The sequence below is a fragment of the Staurois parvus genome, unplaced genomic scaffold, assembly GCF_062004578.1.
Source record: "Staurois parvus isolate SC_StPar_1 unplaced genomic scaffold, SC_StPar_1.0 ptg000191l, whole genome shotgun sequence".
Classification (NCBI taxonomy): Eukaryota; Metazoa; Chordata; class Amphibia; order Anura; family Ranidae; genus Staurois; species Staurois parvus.
In genome coordinates, this window is record NW_028317987.1 from 7,382,220 (window position 1) to 7,405,570 (window position 23,351).

Consider the following 23,351-nt stretch of genomic DNA (forward strand, 5'->3'; position numbering starts at 1 on the left):
TCATATCAGAGAGAGACCGACTACCCAGAATGTCCAGTCCTTCATATCAGAGACCGAGACAGACTACCCAGAATGTCCCTTCCTTCATATCAGAGAGAGACAGACTACCCAGAATGTCCCATCCTTCATATCAGAGACCGAGACAGACTACCCAGAATGTCCCGTCCTTCATATCAGAGACCGAGACAGACTACCCAGAATGTCCCGTCCTTCATATCAGAGACCGACACAGACAACCCAGAATGTCCTGTCCTTCATATCAGAGAGAGACAGACTATCCAGAATGTCCCATCCTTCATATCAGAAGACCGAGACAGACTACCCAAAATGTCCCGTCCTTCATATCAGAGAGAGACAGACTACCCAGAATGTCCCATCCTTCATATCAGACAGCCATCCAGCTCTTGAAGGCTGGTAGGAAAGAACCCTAAGGTACCTAAGGGCTTGACTAGAAGAGGAAAAAGTGCCAAGACACCTCCACAGGGGTAAGCAGAGAGAAGAAATATGGGACAACCCATATGGGGCACAAAACACCAGCAGGTCATAAGGACGCACAGGGACCCATGTGCCTAAACACCCACCGCTGCCTCTAAGCAAAACTGCCGACATCTAATCACGGAGCATGGTCCAACAAAGCATCCTCAGCTGAGGAGAGGGGAAGGGGGAAGGGATCCTAGATTGTCTACCTGATTAGGAACAGGAGCAAGTGAAGGAGTCTGGAGGAACTGCACTTTGGTCATCAAATGAGAACTTAACCTCCAGTGACCAGGTCCTACAAAGGTCTCCAGGCAGACTCCCTATCTGCTGGGGGAACTAGCAGAAGGACCCCAGCATGATCTTCTTGCTGACAATGTGGAGAGCACAGGGCCATCCTGTAATTAAGTATTCCTGCCAGTTGGGAAATCAACAGCTTTCAGGTACTGAATCAGATATATCAGTATAGTGAAACGTAACACTCTCAGTGTAGTACAGCATAGGGACTAGGACACTAGACCTACCACAGGGAAAACTCCCAGACCGTTCTATAAGGAAGACTCTTCAACACGTGAGGGATTTCCAGTGGAGCTCAGGTCAGAGTACCAAGTCATGAATGGGATGCTTGATGAGATGGGAACTGTTCTCAGGAAACAGATTGGAGCCCCAAGACTTTCATGGTGAAGGGAAGAAAGTACCCCTTTCAGACAAAAAGGCAGACAGGTAATATCTGGAAGTACTTGGTCTAGAGAGACCATTTGGATGTTTCACCCCATGTTCAGGCTCCAAGGCATGAGGGATTGATGACAAGAACTGAGTTACAATTGAAAAAGGGAGTCTAAATTATGAGTGTAATCCCTTGGCACCCTACACACCCTGAAAGATGAAGGAGGGAGAATGATCCTGACTTATAAGGGGAGGAATTAAAACCCTAAAGCACAGGTGTAAAACTGGTGACCCTCCAACTTTTGCAAAACTTCAAGTCCCATGAGGCATTGCAAGATTGACAGTTACAAGCATGACTCCCAAAGTCAGAGGCATGATGGGACTTGTAGTTTCACAACAGCTGGAGGGCCGCCAGTTTGACACCCCTGCCCTAAAGGAAATGAGCAACCTTGCCCAACAGTGACCTTTAAAAAAAAACAAGGCCTGGAACACGAGTCTGATTCTACAGATGATGGTTAGTACATCTATAAGGTTTGAAACAACCCCAGTAAATCTGTGTCCACTTCAGGAGACTGTAATGACCCCAACCAGAGGTAGACTGTTGGAATTCTCAGAGACAGTGACAAGATCAACATGGCCAGCATGAATAGAAGTTTTAGGCCAATCACAGACAATCTGCAAGGGACCATGTGGAGCCTTTGAGGGTAGAGTGCCCCGATATCTGAGCAAAAACAGCCATGAAGTACAAAGTGTAGACTGAGGTCCCTGTGGACATGGGGGATACCTTGGCCACACACGAGAGAGCTTTGGTAGACTGCAATAAAGATGATCCAGTAACAATAGGGGTCCAAGGTTCTGAATTACAGGTGTCAATTCCATCTGGGAAGGAAGCACTCTAGGACTATAAGCCGTGTTCATCCTTGGCAGTGGGACGCTGTCTTAATGTAGACATGTTGTGTTTGCACAGTGGTAATTCAACTAGGCCCAATGTGAGGCAATGTTTTAAGTCTCATAAAACCAGGCAGCTTGGGCTCAGGGTTTTAGGTGGCCGAGGGTGACCAAGTCAGTGTAGGAAGGGAGATCCATGTGATGCTTCAAGAGCAACGGCAGAATGATGCTTCCTCCAAGCTGAATAGAGAGAAAGAGAAGTCAGAGCTCCACCCAGTGAATGCCATCAGCACTCGATTCCTCAGCCTTAACCCTTAAAGACAAATGTTATATATTTTGCTTTAATGTTTGAAGCCCATAGTCAAAATGGCTGCAGTAGCTTATGGGCATAATGGAGCCATCCTAACACATATGCCTCCTTTTTTGGCAGGAAAGGGGGCCCCTCATTCTTGTGGCCCCTGCTCCTGAGCCTTACCATTCCTCTTTCTACTCCCTACCAGTCTCCTGGGCTGTGGCTGCCAGTGTCCTATTTGTCTGGATAAACTGGAGTGAAGAACATACCAATGAGCAATCCCTCAAACCTTGGTCACAAATGTCACATCATACATACAGCCTAACTAGTATCTGTTACTAATCATCATCTTGAACTCTATTTGCAGATCATCTTTTGCCCCTGGAGGCCCCAGCTGTTGGAGTGGGAGAAGAATCTACATCTGATGTTGGGGTACGGGAACTGCTGTAATGGGGTGGGGGATGTACAAATATATGTTACATGTGTATTTGGGAAATGTCATTTTTTTTTTGTTTTGTGGTGCAGGGAAGTTCAGGCACTCCAAACTTGTGTGAAATACCGTCACCTCCACCTGAGTTGCCTGAACCTCCGGTAAGAGATGCTAAAGATGTTCTCCCTAATGAGTCACCCATTTAGAGTATAACTCCGTTCCTGGCTGGGCAGGATTTGGCAACGTGATGTGTAACTTACTTTTTTCGGATCATTGCTTAGTCAGGAGCTGGAGGGAGTGATGTGCATGTGACAAATCAGCAGGAAGGTATCAGTCTGGGGAAAGATGCCAAACCATTCATTTCAGTCAAATGTTCATCCAGTGTAATGTGTCAGGGAAAGGTATTCACCAATACCTGGTCCTAGGGGTGGGACAAGAACATGATCTAGTGTTTGGTGTCAGACGAGCCCCCTGTCCTACTGTACACTTGTGCTGTGTGTTAAACACTCTTTCATTTTTTTGTTTGTTTCTCCTTGCAGCCAACATTGGATGCCGCTGGATCGGCACCCCGTCCACCTGGACTCAGCCCCCTTCTCAAGCTTGAGGAAAGGCTGGTGTTCAACATGGAGAGATTATGGGAGCAAAGGAGGCTTTCTAATACATCCAGTAATATAGAAAGGTTACTGGGGCTCCAACATGAAGCCCTGCTTGGACTTGTCACCTCGGTCAGGGAGCAGACTACAGTGCTGCAGGACCTTAGTCATGATATCCGGGCCTTATGTCAAGCAGGGGCTGAACAAAATGCACCTTCGGCCAGGGGATTCCAACCCCTGTGCAGTAGTTTGGGGCCAATGCCAAGGTTACCACAGAGTTCCCCTGTAGAAAGTGCTGGGGAATCAGCAGGGGAACAAGCCTTGGAGGTGCCGATTCTGGAACGACCCACTCTGGAGCAGCCCCCTCAAGAAACCCCACCCGAAGACCAGTATGCCTCCTTCCCCATGGATCCCTCTTCTGCACCTTCTTCACACTCCACTTTGCCCCTTGACCACACCCCCACTTTCACACCCCTTCCCCTTGTTTCTACACACCCCTCCTCTCAATCCCATTTCCACCCTTACCTTCCACGTCCTGCCCACTCTCCTCAGCCCTCAAACGCCTCTCCCCACATACTCTCTCCCCATCACTCTTCCGTTCCCGCCTTTCCATCACTCCAGGTTCAACCCCTTCCCCAGCACTCCCTCCCAATCCATCTTTTCCCAGCCCCTCCCTGCATCCTCCCTGCCTTCCGTTCCCACCTTTCCTTCACCCCCCGTTCAACCCCTTCACCAGCCCTCTATTCCCACCACTCTTTCCCAGCCCCTCCACACACTGTAGCTCCCCAAACCTCACACCCACCCTCCTCTGCAGCAGCCGCCTCTTCCTCCTCCCCATTAATTTTGTATTATGTTTGTGTTTGTAATAAACATTATTTGGAAAGTAGCAGAACGTGTCTTTCAAATTGTCAAATGCATTTGGGGTAATAATGGTGGCTTGGTCATGTCGGGAATCCAACACAGGTGCTTTTCTGAGTATGGCTACCAATAATTCCAAATAGCGAACACTAAAAAAGCAGCACTTCAGAAAGAAAACTAAAAGGTGACCCTTCCAGAGGCATTGGTGGTTAGACTCTTTGGCCTTTCTGCTGCTTTCACCTGGTGGTCTGTCCTGCAAATAGTTTTAGCTGTTCCCCATCACACAAGTTCTCTGGCACATGTGGCGGTTGGCCATTATCTGCTAATATGAAACATGCACGCATTACCCCCATACTTAAAAAGCCCTCCCTGGACCCCAATGACCCGAACAACCTCAGACCCATCTCCCTGCTCCCATTTACATCCAAACTCCTCGAGCGCCTAGCCTACACCCGCCTATGCTCTCACCTCAATGACAACAACCTCCTCGACCCCCTACAGTCCAGCTTCCATCCCCTACACTCCACCAAAACTGCCTTACTCAAACTCTCCAACGACCTGCTAACCGCCAAAGCTAATGGCCACTATTCAGTGCTCCTACTCCTTGACCTCTCTGCGGCCTTCCACACAGTCGACCATAACGCTCTTTCAGCGTTACCTATAATGCTACCACCTCCGCCTCACTCCCCCTCTCTGTTGGGGTCCCTCAAGGCTCTGTCCTCGGGCCCCTTCTCTTCTCCATCTACACCTCCTCCCTTGGCCAACTCATACACTCTCACAGCTTCAACTACCACCTCTATGCCAACGACACACAAATCTATCTCTCAACCCCCCACCTCACCACCTCAGTCTCCGCCCGCATCACACACCTACTGAGTGACATATCAGACTGGATGTCGCTCCACTTCCTTAAACTGAACCTCTCCAAAACCGAGTGTCTTGTCTTCCCCCCCAGCCCGGACACCACCCCCCATTGACTTCTCCATCATGTCCAACAACGCCACCATCAAACCCGCCCCACAGGTCAGAGTACTTGGTGTCATTCTGGACTCCAACCTATCCTTCCAGCCCCAAGTCCAATCTTTAACAAGCTTGTGCAGACTCCACCTCCGCAACATCTCCAAAATCCGCACGTTCCTAACTCCAGAAACCACTAAACAGTTCATCCACTCCCTCATCATATCACGACTCGACTACTGCAACTCCCTCCTCACTGGCCTGCCTCGCCGCTGGCTATCCCCACTTCAGTTGATCCTGAATACGGCAGCCAGACTCATTCACCTTTCCAACTGCTCCATCTCCGCCACCCCCCTCTGCCAATCCCTCCACTGGCTTCCGATTGCGCAATGGATAAAATTCAAAATCCTAACACTGACATACAAAGCCGTCCACCATACTGCCCCGAACTACATCACTGACCTAATATCCAAGTACCACCCAACACGCACACTCCGCTCCTCACAAGACCTCCTTCTCTCTAGTTCCCTGGTCTCCTCCTCCCATGCCCACCTCCAGGACTTCTCCAGGGTGTCACCCATCCTCTGGAACTCCCTGCCCCAACCCATCAGTATATCACCTACTCTCCTCTCCTTTAGGCGCACCCTGAAAACCCATCTCTTCAGGGAGGCCTACCCCACCCCCTGCTAACTTGCCGACCTCCTCCACTCTTCCTACCACTCCATCCCCCACAGCTATCTCCTCCTGTGCCACCATCCCCTCCCTCCTAGATTGTAAGCTCCAAGGAGCAGGGTCCTCGATCCCCTCATGTTTTGCATTGTATTGGTATTGTTCTGTCACATGTTCTGTCCCCCTTTGTAATGTACAGCGCTGAGCGAACTATTGGCGCTTTATAAATACTGTATAATAATAATAATAACCATTTGGCTGTCCCAAGGGAGCTTAGAATTATCAGTGGACTCTGTGGGCAAGGCTAACGTTCCCCAATATGGGAACACACAATATTGCAGCTTGTTTTCTAGGTGTCGGCTAGCTTTTGTCTTTTTGGGGTGCTGATTTTGGCCAAGACTCCTGCATGGAACACTCACCCCCCCAGAGACTGACACTGCTGTCCAAATATGTTCCCTGTGCTACTTCATTGACACACACTATACAAGAAGTGTGTGATATCCAGGACACCAGGCGTGACACCAGGACACAACTTACACACAGTAAGCCTGCCAAGGAATGCTAGAGACACAGAAAAGTTGGGAGAATAAGAAGAAGGCCTTCTGTTGTTTGGACTATCATTATGCTGGACTAACTGGACCCAGACTAAGTTTGCTTTACACCCCGTGTAACATCTTGCCCCGAGATTGGTTGGGGAGCATAGGATCTTTAGCTGCCTGATTCTAGACGTGTGTGCCTATGGAATTTATGTGCCCAGTGGACACTTGTTCCTCACTTCATTCCCTCCCCACCTCTTGTTGCCAAAACACTGACATGTGAATGAGGAACAAGTTGGATCCAAGTGGTATGTGTGGAGCAGATAGACAATTTGCCCATTAGGGCCCCTTCTTTTCTGGGGGACATTGCATGTAACTGGTCTCATCCATAACTGATAGTCCTTCCAAGAGCAGCTTTCAAGTCATGTGACTTCTGTGTAATGCCAATCCCAACTAGAGATGAGGTGATGGGAGACATCTTGAAAGAGTTGGGCCACAGGATCCCCCCACACATTGTCTACTTGGTTGCACCCCCTTTTGGCAGTCTGCACAACTCCACTCCACCAAGCTATGTAGAAGTCCCTGGATGGAATGAAGAGCTACTCCAAACGTGAACAATGTAACGTGAATGGAGTGTTCTGTGTAAACTGTTGCAGCATTTCACAAGAGGAAGCAAACCAAGATTGGGAGTAGCTGCAGACAGCAAGCAGACAACTTCAATCTTTATGTATCCCAGCTTAGGATTGAAGGAGCTGGTTTACCTCTCGGAAACATGCAATCCTATCTGCTACAGTCCTAAAGCTGGACTTGCCAGAAAACACTTTGTTTGGACATTACCAGAAATTCCAGGTAAGCAAGATTGTCCAGTGCAGCTGGAGCTAGCAGAGTCCTGCAATGCTTTAGGGACATGCAGATCAGCTCCAACTGCAATGAAGAAGATTGCCGACCTGCAAAGGCTGAAGAAGACACAACACAGGGCACTGTCCAAGAGAAATAGAACATTTATTACCAACAATCAATAGAAAACTATAAAACATCATAAAAATTGTAACTAAACTAAAATTGCTGCCTGAAATAGGCTCCAAGGCTGGGCTGGTCCTCGTCTGGTTCCACCTCCAGGGCTTGCTCCAGGGCCTGGATCCAGCGGCACATCCAGCCCAGAAGGCCACGAATGTCTGGATCGGGGAACAATGTAGAAAAAGCCAAACAAAATGTATTATCTGTAATAAAAAAGGAGACAGACTTGCTTCACACAACAACAGCATGCAATGCTTGTCTACCTTTGTCCATTATCCTGAAAGCACTCTATGCTGTTGTCACCTCATAATTGGAACACAGAACTTACATTTCTTGCCTGGATGATATCATGGCCCAAGGAGTGAGCTGGGAATCCTTAGTCCTAGATTACCCGCTTCCCACCCGCAATGTACTGTGGCCAGGCGGCAGCTACAGGCAAAGCAATGTACTTGTACGTCACTCTGGCTGTACTAACACAGGAGGCACACCACACACCCGAGCCGGCACACAGCGCTCCCCTCACCCGACTGCTGTGTCTGGCAGATACAGCGGAATGAAGATCCCAGTGATTGTGACCCGGTGATCATGTGATCTCTAGGTGATCCCAATGTAAGCAGTTGTTATGAATCAATCTCATTCATAACAGCTCTGCTTCTCCTCCTAGTGAGCTGTGATTGGCCCACAGCTGTCACATGATACACAAGGCCAATCACAGCACCCTGTACCATGTGACCAGCTCCAGCCAATCACAGATCACTGTCTTGAGCTGTCAAAAAGCTAACTCACTGATGACAGTTGATGAATGAGTTCGGTTCTGACAGCAAGCTTTGCATTGCAGGAGAAATCACCATTATTTCTCCTGCAAAGAAAAGTGTGGAAACAAAATCCCTGATCACCCCCCTCCCCCCACAGTAGTACAATGGTTACTATGGTAACATCCTACTATTCTGATAAAAGTATTAAAAAATAAAGTTAAATACCATATTGAGAATTTTGTTTTAAACATTTTTAAGGTTTTTTTTTTAACTACTTGCCAACCACTTACCTGCATTTTGTGGGCGAGCAGCAGCTCTTAGCAAAGTGACGTAATCTGCATCGCTTCCGGTGTCAATGCACCTGCACCCCCCACTGCCCCCCCGGTCGGTCCAGGGAGAGAAGAGAGAACACGGCACCGAGTAAAAGCACCACTACATTGTACACACACGTTAGATTAGCACATTTAACCCTTTGATGGCCCCGTCACCCAGCCAGTGCCATTAGTACAGTGTCAGTATATAGAATGTTTCACTGATCACTGTATTCCTGCCACTAGTGACATCACATAGTGTCAGGGTCAGTAAGCCCCTCCCAGCCAGGGTCAGCTGGCGTTAGATTGGCCGCACACTGTCGCACTCACGCTATAGGTCGCTGATCACCGCCATTACTAGTATAGTGTTTGTACGGATCAATATATTGATCATGAACAGAACTATACTAGTGCCGGCTTTGTATAGTGTCCCCAATACTCAGTGTTAGCCGGATCGGCCCGGTCACTGCCAGCACTAGTGTTCAGCCCCTCCACTGTTCTTCACAGAAGATTTGTACCAATTGTGGGCCAAGGCAATTTATACACCACAATACATGGCCGCCACCCAAATTCAGCTCTTGTCACACAATTCACATGGAACTCTATCACCGTTTATGAAATTAAAACTTATTGGGCCGAACCCCCAACATGGGCATTACAGAAAAGAATGAATTGCAGTCATATTGGTCCGCAGACCCGATTCATCGTATGTCCGTGTTCTCTGCTGGTACATATATGTCCAACATGGACCAGCAATGTACTGGAACGTCGCTGGACTTGGAGTGGTTATACCGGGAGGATGCTTGCAGCTACAGGCATCCTTCTAGTGCTGGTTTATTAGCTGGTGGGCGGCTTTCATGTAAAAGCAATCCTAGTGGCCAATTAGCTGCAGAATTGTTTTTATGATCATTTTAAATGATTTCCTATAGCAGCAAATCTGATGAGATGAATGAAGTGGGTGTAAAGTGGAAGCAGTGGATGTGCAGGGAGCAGCATCTTGAGCACAAAGCACTTTATGTTGTGGATGGATTTGCACACGGTTCAGTTTCCTTCATTTATTGATAAACCCCATAAGACCAATGAAGTGGGTGTAAAGTGGAAGCAGTGGATGTGCAGAGAATAGGATTTGGAGCCCCGAGCTCTTTATCTCTGAATGTCTCCACATATTTGTAGTGTATTTGTGATGATTTCTGTGCACACACAATAGGACAGCGCTGTGACACATAATGCTCTTCTAGATGACAGGGAATCCTTCCCTTTGTTACAGCAGCAGTCCGCTAGAAGGTTTTTGTAGGTTTGGAGTTGTTACACATAGCGCGGGTTTTATCCATTTATAGTGATGACATCATTGCCCAAATCTGGGGGTCACCAGCCATTTCCACCCTTTACTCCCAGCTGGGGGGCTTTGTATCCATATACCAGATGTTCTACAGGACTAAATCTGCAATCAATGTTACTGCAAAATCAAAGGAGCCAAAACCCCTCCCCCGAGCAGTCATATATTTCTGTCCCCCTTGGTGGGAGTGGAGGTGACCCCTCTATAAGGATCTACAGTCCATACACACCCAGCACAAGGCCGGTGTAGCGGCAAGATGAGTCCCCCATGAAGATGTGTGTCCCGGACACATCTGCACATGTCACAGTTTCAGTCACAATCAATCGATTACTAAACTGCTGCATCCGACCTTCTTGAATTAACCCCTTCGTGGCAATTTCTTACTTTTCTTAACTAGTTAATTCATAATTATAATAATCATAATTAATAATAATACATTTCTTAGATGTGGCAGTTCTGTGCTATGGATGGTGATCGGCGATCATCTGCTGCTGCCAAAAACCGTGACGTGCGCAGATGCATCAGAGACACACATCTTCATGGGGGAACTCATCTTGCCCCTACTCCGGGGTCACACTACCAGAGGATTCTCGGGGCTGCAGTTCCTCTGAGCTCCACAAGGTGGTGATCTCATCTCTACCCAGACAGGAAATCTCTATGGAAGACAGACAGGAAGTGATGTCATGTATAGACAGGAAGTGATGTCAGGTACAGACAGGAAGTGAGGTTTGGTACAGACAGGAAGATCTATGAATGAGGAAGCAGAAAGGAGACATTCCTGGATGTGGCAGCAGAGGAGGTAATACGTAGATGAACCCCTTCAGGGGAGGAGTTGATGATAATATATTTGCTCCCAAAGCTGGCCTACATGGTTCAGTTTTATCGTTCAGCCAGCGGGATGACCATAAAAACTGAAGTGATTCCCCCATCCACACATTGTAGGTGGATGGGGGAATCCTCCCCGCTGCACTCTTGTATTCTGACAATGGGGGGACTCCTCCGCTCTCAGAATACACAGATCAGCACTGAAGCTATTGGCTGCAGCCGCTGGGGGAGTGGCTTTTATCCGGCAGTGGCCACACATGGATGGAAATGTGAGCGATCCCTGCTGAACCAGCTGAATTTCCATGGATCTATGGTCACCTTCAGTGACTTCCTCCCCTCCCCCTCATCTCCTTCATGATGGAAGTCATGCTGAGATCATCTCCCATTGGCTGAGCAATATTCTCATTTGTCTCTCAGCTCCTTCTTGCTATTCCTCGTCCTGCCTGTTGTTTCCTTGGATTGATTTTCTGTGTAGTGACCCCGGCTTGGTCTCTTGGATGCGCTCGTCTGTTGCTTGCCCTGACCTTTCTCCTGATTCCTGGATCTCCTCCTCATCTCTCCTCCATATCCTCTTACACAGCTTTTCTCCACACCTGCAGTGACCCTGGGGGGAGGAAACTTGGCACCAGCACGCCGCCAAATCCATCCCCACCATTAGGGGCTCTGGAGACAATTGTCTGCTATTTACACTCCGTTCCTCCGCACGTCACCTGATCACATGACAGCTTACTTCCACAGATTCCGGACAGATTTCTGGATGGTAAAGGCCAAAGTTCACTCTTCAGTTTAGGAGAGGTAGGACGCACCCAGGAACAAGGATTTGGTTTATACGGGAGTCTCATATAGAGGACCCCTCAAATCTTCCCATCCAAATGTCCCTCCATCCAGAGTCTATACGTCCTATGACATCACACTGACCTCACAGCCCCTCCTCCCAATGTCCCTCCATCCAGAGTCAGAGAATTCTATGACATCACACTGACCTCACAGCTCCTCCTCCCAATGTCCCTCCATCCAGAGTCAGAGAATCCTATGACATCGCACTGACCTCACAGCTCCTCCTAATGTCCCTCCATCCAGAGTCTATATGTCCTATGACATCGCACTGACCTCACAGCTCCTCCTCCCAATGTCCCTCCATCCAGAGTCTATATGTCCTATGACATCACACTGACCTCACAACTCCTCCTCCCAATGTCCCTCCATCCAGAATCAGAGAATCCTATGACATCACACTGACCTCCCAGCTCCTCCCCCAATGTCCCTCCATCCAGAGTTAGAGAATCCAATGACATCACACTGACTTCACAACTCCTCCTCCCAATGTCCCTCCATCCAGAGTCAGAGAATCCTATGACATCACACTGACCTCCCAGCTCCTCCCCCAATGTCCCTCTACCCAGAGTTAGAGAATCCAATGACATCACACTGACCTCACAGCTCCTCCTCCCAATGTCCCTCCATCCAGAGTCAGAGAATCCTATGACATCACACTGACCTCACAGCTCCTCCCAATGTGCCTTCATCCAGAGTCAGAGAATCCTATGACATTACACTGACCTCACAGCTCCTCCCATAATGTCCCCCCATCCAGAGTCAGAGAATCCTATGACATCACACTGACCTCACAGCTCCTCCTCCCAATGTCCCTCCATCCAGAGTCAGAGAATCCTATGACATCACACTGACCTCACAGCTCCTCCTCCCAATGTCCCTCCATCCAGACTCAGAGAATCCTATGACATCACACTGACCTCACAGCTCCTCCTCCCAATGTCCCTCCATCCAGAGTCAGAGAATCCTATGACATCACACTGACCTCACAGCTCCTCCTCCCAATGTCCCTCCATCTGACTTTTCTGATCCTCTTAGGATGTGGGGGCCCCTTGGTATCCTCACATGTAAAGTGGGACTGTTGGTCCTGCGTTGTATGTAATGACATCAGAATGCTGCAACAAGCCTATACCCTGCGTAGTGTGGGGGTCCTGTGGGGGGGAATTATACCTCAGCCTGAAGTGGGGCTTTAATAAAATGGAGACCTGAATGGAGAGGTGAGGAGGATTCTGGGAATATCATTTGATGTGACTATTTGTGTTCAGATGTAGAGTTTTCCTCCTGTGAAGTCTGGAGATCATATGACATCACATTGCCTCCACCTCCCTCCCTGATAGAAGAGAGAAAGAAGAAGAAGATTCTAGAAGTCACCAGAGAGATCACTGAGCTGCTGACAGGAGAGGTGAGCGGTGCCGGGAATTCTGGGACATTCTCCAGTAACAGACAAGGGATGTGTCTGGATGGTGACTGTATCATTGTGTGTGTCAGGTTCCTATAAGGTGTCAGGGTGTCACTGTCTATTTCTCCATGGAGGAGTGGGAGTATTTAGAAGGACACAAGGATCTCTACAAGGACGTCATGATGGACAATCAGCCGCCCCTCACATCACCGGGTAAGAGGAGACTTTATTGTAAAGGAGAGAGCAGTACGGAGGATCCACCTAGATCCCCCATCATCTGATAAACACATAGAAACAATGGATTCAGTCAGTGTGTGTGTTTCCTACAGATGGATCCAGTCATGGGAACCCACCAGAGAGATGTCCCCGTCCTCTGTATTCCCGGGATTCCACACAGGAAGGTCACACCATCCCTCACCATCATCAGGTAGATGAGGAACAATCACTGATAGTATCATTAGGATCTGTACATTATCTGTATTGTTACCATTGATGGCATTTTTATTATATATTCAGAGTGGAAACCTGAGAGATCCTAAAGTTGAGGTTAAAGAAGAGATAAAAGAGGATGAGGATGGGGGGATGGAGAAGTCAGAGATTCAAGGACGACACAAAGATCTGTACCAGGACACCATGGTGGAGTCATCCAGCTACAGGACCCCACCAGAGAGATATCCCCATCCTCTGTATTCCCGGGATTCCACACAGGAAGGTCACACCATCCCTCATCATTACAAGGTTGGTGGGGTGGAGGTTATAAAAAATAGACTCATGGAGACAATGTGTGGATTTTGTGTGTGATATCACAATAACAAAACTTACAATTTACAGATGATATTTTCTCTCATTTCCTTGATTTAGAGTGGAGATCCAATTGATATAGAATTTGAGGTGAAAGCAGAAGAAGAAGAGGCGTATGTGAGGGATGATCAGCAGTCTATGGAGGAGGATGGAATAACGGGGACATTTATAGAGGAGGACACTCCTACAGAGATCAGCACAGGTGGGTCATGAACACTAAATCCATTCCTCCACCCATACTGCTCACTGATTGGTCCAGAGTAGGGCGGGGACTGGGTGATATCAGCCTGTAATCCCCTGGTCACTTTCCTGAGCTGTGTTCCCCGTCCTGTATTCCTGGATTTCTCTCGGATAATCTTCCTTCTCTGTGCTGCAGACACAATTTATGTCTCTAGACTGGATTTATGGAGGTTCTGGGGTTCAGCTGGCAGGAAAATGTTCATTTTTCCTATAAGCATTGCATAATGTAGGCACCCAGGACATGTGACTGGGGTCTCCTGCCTTGTGCCTGACTCCTCCAGGGGACCTTCTCTGTAGTCTGCTGGCTGTGCCGGGTGGAGGGATATGTCTGTAGTGTCTCAGACCCAAGTCACTGAGTGCAGTCTCAGGAGATGGGAGGCAAGCAACCCTTTAAGGACCTTTAATTACTGAATACCAATATTATGAGTCCTGACCATTACACTATATACTGTATGTTGTACATTACATACTCCTGACCCCTGCACTATATACTCTATGTTGTACATTACATACTCCTGACCCCTGCACTATATACTGTGTGTTGTACATTACATACTCCTGACCCCTGCACTATATACTCCATGTTGTACATTACATACTCCTGACCCCTGCACTATATACTCCATGTTGTACATTACATACTCCTGACCCCTGCACTATATACTCTATGTTGTACATTACATACTCCTGACCCCTGCACTATATACTCTATATTGTACATTACATACTCCTGACCCCTGCAGTATATACACTATGTTGTACATTACATACTCCTGACCTCTGCACTATATGTTGTACATTACATACTCCTGACCCCCACACTATATATGTTGTACATTACATACTCCTGAACCCTAAACTATATACTTTCTGTTGTACATTACATGCTCTTGACCCCTGCACTATATACTCTATGTTGTACATTACATACTCCTGACCCCTGCACTATATACTCTATGTTGTACATTACATACTCCTGACCCCTGCACTATATCCTCTATGTTGTACATTACATACTCCTGACCCCTGCACTATATACTCTATGGTGTAGATTACATACTCCTGACCCCTGCACTATATACTCTATGTTGTACATTACATACTCCTGACCCCTGCACTATATACTCCATGTTGTACATTACATACTCCTGACCCCTGCACTATATACTCTGTGTTGTACATTACATACTCCTGACCCCTGCACTATATACTCTATGTTGTACATTACATACTCCTGACCCCTGCACTATATACTCTATGTTGTACATTACATAGTCCTGACATCTGCCCTCCCCCCACTGCTATATATACACATAATATTGATTCTCTTTTGTTCCCCCCATTTCCTCCCAGCTGGACATTTTATATCGGATGATGTGATTGGAGCACAGACCTTTACATGGTGATAATAATGTGATAACATCCTCCAACTTTGGACCCTTAAACAGAAAGTGATAATGAGGGAGGAGTCAATACCCCAATGATGGTGGTCTTCAGGATCAGTCCAGTCTTCATCTTGGTTGTTCTCCCCCCATCCTCACTCTCTGACCTCTGGTGGGGCTCAGCCCCGCTGTTCTTCATGACTAAATCATGGACTAAATAAGGAAGTGCAGTACTTCTTGTGTTGGGAAGATGGCGATGAGTGATAGAGGGGGTGGGGACCCTCGTCCTATAATCCCCTCATCACTGTCCCTCCTATAAAAGACAGTTCTGGTTGTTTCCTCACTCTCTGACTAAGGTCCATGAATAAAGAAATGACCTGGTAGGAGATCAGAGGAGCCATTTCCTAGTTCCCTTGAGGGTGGAATTGTAAGCTCCTCAGAGACCAAGCTGCCTGATGTGGGCGGAGTCCTGGTTTGGAGGAACCAATCAGCTCCTGTCTAGTAATCCTCTTTGTCTTTGTATTTTAGTCCATGTCCGGGAGATGAGGAAAACCTCCGAGGATTGTCTCACTTTGTCTCCAGACTGGAAACTAGAAGATGAGGACATCACACAGTATAGTCCAGGAGAAAACCCGGCTCCCTCCAATGTCCATCCGGCACCACCCAGTGTAGATGGACCATCGGATTCCTCGTATCCTGAGGAACCTCAGACTGTGCGGGACCAGGCCGACCTTCCAACAGGGAAGAGCTTCTGCTGTACTGAGTGCGGGAAGAGGTTCTCCTGTACTGAGTGCGGGAAGAGGTTCTGTTCTAAATACAAACTTAATAGTCATATAACATCTCACACGGGGGAGAAGCCGTATTCCTGTCCTGAGTGTGGGAAATGTTTTTCACAGAAGTCCAGTCTTTACAGACATCAGAGATCTCATACGGGGGAGAAGCCGTATTCCTGTCCTGAGTGTGGGAAATGTTTTTCAGAGAAGTCCCAACTTTACACACATCAAAGATCTCACACGGGAGAGAAGCCGTATTCCTGTCCTGAGTGTGGGAAATGTTTTTCAGAGAAGTCCAATCTTTACACACATCAGAGATCTCACACGGGAGAGAAGCCGTATTCCTGTCCTGAGTGCGGGAAATGCTTTTCATTGAAGTCCTATCTTCATAAACATCAGAGATCTCATACGAGGGAGAAGTCGTATTCCTGTCCTGAGTGCGGGAAGGGGTTCTGTTCTACATCCAGTCTTAATGTGCATAAAAGATGTCACACAGGGGAGAAGCCGTATTCCTGTCCTGAGTGCGGGAAATGTTTTTCAGTAAAGTCCAATCTTTACAGACATCTGCACAAACATCAGAGTTCTCACACAGGGGAGAAGCCGTATTCCTGTCCTGAATGCAGGAAATGTTTTACAAGGAAGTTCCATCTTTCCATACATCAGAGATCTCACACGGGGGAGAAGCCGTATTCCTGTCCTGAGTGCGGGAAATGTTTTTCAAGGAAGTCAGGTCTGCACACACATCAGCGATCTCACACAGGGGAGATGCCGTATTCTTGTTCTGAGTGTGGGAAATGTTTTTCAGTAAAGTCCAATCTTAACCGCCATCAGAAATCTCACGGGGGAAAAGCCATACTCCTGTCCTGAGTGCGGGAAATGTTTTGTAGAAAAATCAACACTTGTCAGACATCAGATTTCTCACACGGGAGAGAAGCCATATTCCTGTACTCAGTGTGGGAAATGTTTTTCATGCAAGTCCAATCTTTCCATACATCAGAGATCTCACACAGGGGAGAAGCCTTATTCCTGTCTTGAGTGTGGGAAATGGTTTGTAAAAAAATCAAAACTTGTCAAACATCAGAGATCTCACACAGGGGAGAAGCCATATTCCTGTCCTGAGTGCGGGAAATGTTTTTCAGAGAAGTCCAGTCTGCACAAACATCAGAGATCTCACACAGGGTAAAAGCTATATTCCTGTCCTGAGTGCGGGAAATTTTTTTCACGTAAGACCAGTATTTCCATACATCAGATTTCTCACATGGGGAAAAGCCATATTTCTGTCTTGAGTGCGGGAAATGTTTTTCAGAGAAGGCCAGTCTGCACAAACATCAGAGATCTCACACGGGGAGAAGCCGTATTCTTGTACTGAGTGCGGGAAATGTTTTTCAGTAAAGTCTACTTTTAACAGCCATCAGAGATCTCAAAGGGGGGAGAAGCCATATTCCTGTCCTGAGTGCGGGAAATGTTTTGTAGAAAAATCAAAACTTGTCAGACATCAGATTTCTCACACGGGGGAGAAGCCATATTCCTGTCCAGAGTGTGGGAAATGTTTTTCAGAAAAGTCCAGTCTGCACAAACATCAGAGTTCTCACACAGAAGAGAAGCCATATTCCTGTCCTGAGTGCAGTAAATGTGTTTCATGCAAGTCCAGTCTTTCCATACATCAGAGATCTCACACAGGGAGAAGCCATATTCCTGTCTTGAGTGCGGGAAATGTTTTTCACGCAATTCCAGTTTTTCCATCAGTTTTCTCACAGGAGGGAAAAGCCATATTCCTGTCCTGAGTGTGGAAAATTTTTTTCAGAGAAGTCCAGTCTGCACAAACATCAGAGATCTCACACGGGGGAGAAGCCGTATTCCTGTTCTGAGTGCGGGATATGTTTTTTAGGTCACACTCCCGTACTCTGAGGTCACACTTCCGCACTCTGAGGCCATACTCCCGCACTCTGAGGTCACACTCCCGCACTCTGAGACCGATAAAATTTTATCTTGGTGGTATTTATTGACTGCTGGAATTTTTTTTTTTTTTTGCTATATAAATGAAAATGTCCAAAAATTTTGGAAAAAAAGTTTTTCTTATAAAATTTTGCAAATAAATAATCTTTCTTCATAAATCTTGGCCAAAATGTATTCAGATATCTTTTTAGTAAAAAAAAATAAAATTAGTTTATAACCAAAAATTTGAATTTTTCAAAACATTTTTTTACATTTTTATTTTTTTTTATATTATTATTTATGTTTTTTTTACACCCATAAAGGCTGTAAAAGCAATTATTTCTCCTTCATTCCGGCTGCATTCCTGCAGCCATTGAGAAATACTGTGAGAGTTGTGATTGGTCACAGCTTGTCACATGGTACAAGTCTGTTGGGAATAGCCCTGTACCATGTGACCTCGGTGATCAGCCACAGATTTCACTAGTAGTAAGCAATGATATCAGGAAGTGACATCTTGCTTACAACTATTCATCTGATCACTTGTCTTCTGTTCACTGGTCTCCCCAGTGAATGGCTGTGCAGGGAGGGGGATGCCAGGACAAGTCTGATGATTGGAGGAGAGCAGGCTGAGCTCCCAGGACAGCTAGAGAACTGACCACGCTGAGTTTTAATAGGAAATCAGAGGGACTGGCAGGATCACCGGGGATCTCACACAAAGGAAACAATACAGAGAGAAGAGGAGACATCTTCATACCAGGACATGGGACAGCCGGCACAGAGCAGGAATAGGACATGTTGGAGGAACATATTCTTTGAAGGAGAAGTTCAGGCAAAGCTCTTTTGTCTGTACTTCTCCTGTGGATCAGAGGAGTGCAGTTCATTCTGATCTCCTGTGACCCGTTTTCAGGTGAAGCCCGCTGTCAGCTGACGTCACTCAGCCGGTCCAGGCTGGGGAAAGATCCCGACATCAGAGTCTGGACCAGCCGCACCCTCCCCCTCCACAGCCCAGTGAGTGTGGGGGGGGCAGGGCAGAGAACGGTGACTGACAGTCACCGCTCTCTGCTCAGAATGGCTGTGAGAACTCATGGTCAGCAATCACGTGATCGCTGAGTTCTCACACTTGGAGCCGGAGGGGGATGGGTGCAGCATCCACCTCGGGGCAAGGATGATTTTACAAAGTCAATAAATAAATGCCATACTTTTCTGGCCTTTAGGTGGCGCTAAGTATCATAGAAATTAGAACCATCTTATTGCCAAATGTGGTATTCTCCATTTTATATCCATGGAAACCATTCACCCCGCCCAGCACAGAGCCTACTCCCTCTACTCCCCCCATCCCATTCACACAGAGGGAATGACAGGCACATTCACCGGGTGTATTGCTGTGCAATTGTTTTATGGACAGACTCCTAGATGATTACAGCTACTTATATAGGGACATCAATTTACATATTACCCATCAGTCCCCGCCCCCGAGGAGCCTACAGTCTAAGGTCCCTAATATTCATACATACGCATACTAGGGGCCAATATAGACAGGAGCCAATTACCTTCCAGCATGTCTTTGGAGTGTGGGAGGAAATCGGAGTACCCGGAGGAAACCCACGCAGGCACAGGGAGAACATGCAAACTCCAGGCAGGTAGGGAAGTGGTTGAGATAGCAGCATCAATGACATTAGTGCTGCTAGGAGGAAGTGCTAACCACTGAGCCACTGTGCTGCAGAATATGTTTCTATAAAGGTGGGAAGTATGTAGCAGTGAATAGACCTCCTAGCAATGTTATTACCAGGCTGCAGCTAGGGGGCGCTCTAATGTGTACAGTGTGACCCCAGCAGAGTGATCCCATCTAGCCCACATTAACCCTCTCACTGCCAGAGCTGTTTCTGCATGATTTTGCACACATGGGAAAATGCAGATTTTGGTCCTGAAGATGAGATAAACCCCCAAACATCTATTCTGTGACATCAGAGGCCCTGGAGAATACAATGGTGAGAGTTCTGATTTTTTATGTCACATGATATTCGCTCCATCAGTACAAAATACACTAAATGTAATGTTTGAGAACACAAATACATTATTTTACCAATTGCTTGTAAAATATAAAAGATGAGGTTGTGCCGAGTCAATAGATACCCAACATGTCCAGCCCTAAAATGGGGCGTGCCATTGAGATGATGAAAAACGTTGTTACTGAACAATGGCCCCTAGGTGGCACTTGAACCCTTTCCCTGCCATGGATGTACTGATGTCCTACTGACCTACAGAACTGCCTCCAGCTGGTCAGGTGACTACAACATACTGTCATGGCTTTCCCCCTTCTACTATGAGTGCCTGGTCTGCTGAGCTTCCCTCCACTCCACAGCCCCTCTGCCTGTCCTCCAAGATGGCTCCCCACAGCTCTAACATCCCCTTGCAGCACTTATCCCCCCACAGCACCCATCCCCCACAGCACCCATCCCCCACAGCACTGATCCTCCCTCTGCTGCACTGATCCCCCCACAGCACCCGTCCCCCCTCCTCCCATCACCGTTCCATCTGTGGCTCCCCTGCATCTGGCTTCTCCTCTCCCCTCCCACTGGCTTCAGCTGCTGCAGGGGAGCCACAAGAAGATCAAAATGTTCAAATACTTCCCCATCACTGAAACTCCCTTCCTGTGCTGGGACCTCCTACCGATGCCCCAGCCCCCCTCTGTGCAGTGCTGCTGCCTGACTTCCCCTCCTACCCCCTACACTGGCTGCAGCTGCTGGATGGAGAGTGGGGGGGTTGTCATGTCATGTTTACCAGCCCCTTCCTAAATTGATTTGGTGAATGATCGATACCAATCACTCCTGTGTTCATTCACTGAAGCATAGTAAAGGGTGTTTCCTGGGCTTCAGTTTTGTGAATGAATAGGAGCCTCTGTACAGAATCTTCCTACAAATCCCTCCCATAGAACAATATTGGAGATAACAGCAGTATTGTCCTCACCAATCACAGCCCGGATATTTCCCAGTACAGGTCAAGAGGGGGAGGGGTTATAGTACAATAAGGGGCCCATAGACATGACATGACAGAGACCCTCATAGATATGACTTTGTCATCTGATCTATCAGGAAATGACCAGATTGTAGGACAGTCTCATGTCTGGGGGGTACCTGCACACAGTGGGGGCTCCTCAGGGGATATTGTGATTGGACAGGGCAGAATACCCAATAGGTCCCCCTCATAAACCAACACTGGGAGGAGTCTGTCTGTGTACTCCTCCCCCTCCCCACTGCATACAACTAAAGTAGACCTGTCATGAGAGCAATATGTAGAAATCCTCCAAACCATCAGGAGACAGGAAAAGAGGATAAAAGACCATGGGAGAGATGGTACTGAGTGTAGTGATGGATACAAGAAGGTGGGAGATGGTTCTAGAAGATGGGGAGAAGTACGGTGCATGGACTCACATCTGGGAGGTTGTGGGAACCCATCCAGGGATCAGACAACCTATCTGAGGACTTGTGGAGAATATGTCCCTCTCCTCACTGAAGTCAATGGGTGGTCACCCTCCATGGTCATCGAGGAATTCCGGATCATCATATACTAAGCAGGATTTGGATCCCGGTGGAGAACTTTCACCTCAAGAAAAAATGAGGGTTAGGTCAGCAGAGGAGCCCATAGTAAAGGAGGAAACTCTGAAATGTTTTCTTCAGAAGGTCGGAGTTTACTGGACAAGTGAATGTAAAATACACCATCAACGCGTTTCATGGCTTCAAAGTGTCACTTCATCAGGACAGGTGTAAGAAGACGATATAAAAATAGGGAATGAAGTAACAGTCCAGTATATGGTATTATAAAGACCCGAGTCACATACAATTCATGGACAGGACTGAGATTTATAGCATTCAGGATTTGTATGATGTTAGACAAGGTGAAGAGATATATGGAGAGGATGATCAATACATGGAGAAATCAATCTATTCTATCATAGAAGGGAATCAATAGATCAATCAATGACATCAACCAATCAATAAGATCCATTTCATGGGATAGATTTATCATTCTGTGCACTGGTTATGTTGGAGGATCAAACCGTGATCACTGGATATTGGAAACATTCCTATTGATCTGATGATTGCTGGCATGGATTCCTGATTGATTATTGCTGGGAATAAAGTCCAATAAACACGCAGATTTGATGGGATTATTGATAGAAAAATCTCTTCATATTCCATGGAATAAATATGTGTAGAATAGTTTGGATTTGATGGAATAAATCTCTATAAAAAGACTTTGTGGGGTTTGTTGGTTCTTTTCTATTCCTCTCTAGGTCTGGATTTCAGGAAGAAGAAACAATTCCTCCAATTTCTAGTGGATGGTGAGGAGGGGAGAGATTTGGGGGAGTTTTGTACCTACAGGAGGTAATAGAGAGAATCCGGCTAGTAATTGATGAGAGAAGATTTCACTGGAGAGTTCCATTGGTGAGAATTCCGGGCTGGGGGCACTGCTGGGGCCTGGAGGGTTCTGATTGGACCACCAGTACACGTGTTGTATTAATCTGGTGGTGTGCACTGCTGGGGCCTGGAGGGTTCTGATTGGACCACCAGTACACGTGTCATATTAATCTGGGGGTGTGCACTGCTGGGGCCTGGAGGGTTCTGATTGGACCACCAGTACATGTGTCATATAAATCTGGGGGTGTGCACTGCTGGGGCCTGGAGGGTTCTGATTGGACCACCAGTTCATGTGTCATATTAATCTGGGGGTGTGCACTGCTGGGGCCAGGAGGGTTCTGATTGGACCACCAGTACATGTGTTGTATTAATCTGGGGGTGTGCACTGCTGGGGCCTGGAGGTTTCTGATTGGACCACCAGTACATGTGTCATATTAATCTGGTGGTGTGGCCTGCTGGGGCCAGGAGGGTTCTGGTTGGACCACCAGTACATGTGTCATATAAATCTGGGGGTGTGCATAAATCTCCCACCTTCAGTCTAAGTTCATTGCCAATCTGTATGCAATTGCACTGCTTGTTGGCAGATTGTAAGGCAGCAGATCTGCCAGACGGAGATCTGTGTGTGTGGAGGCCCAGCAGACCAGTCTGCGACAAACTGTTGGGTGGTGGCAAGCTACCATTTGTGGTGTGTCTGGTGTGGGGGGGGGGGGGTGTGGACAGTGGAAGAGTGATTAATACTGGGGTCCTGCTTGTAGGATAGCTGGAGGAATCCTGGAAGGGTGTGTGATTGCTGAGCTGCTCCCCAACCCTTAGAGTTCACTAGATTGTATATAAGATTTGTATCTGCCTGTGTGTGGTCAGACAGCTGGATTGGAGTGGAGTCTCCCTCTAGTGGTGACCAGAGGTAGTGCGAGCTGTGAATGTGTATCATGGCCAGCCTTATATGCTCAGAGTCCCCCTCA

The 23,351-nt window shown here is 47.3% G+C and overlaps 1 protein-coding gene and 1 pseudogene across 1 annotated transcript in view; one reads left to right on the top strand and one right to left on the bottom strand.

Moving 5' to 3' along the window:
- The window catches only part of LOC149461948 (uncharacterized), an 80,577-nt gene that overhangs the window by 47,092 nt on the left and 10,134 nt on the right, over positions 1 to 23,351 (bottom strand). The window lies entirely within an intron of this gene.
- On the top strand, positions 369 to 18,149 carry LOC149461949 (uncharacterized; annotated as a pseudogene).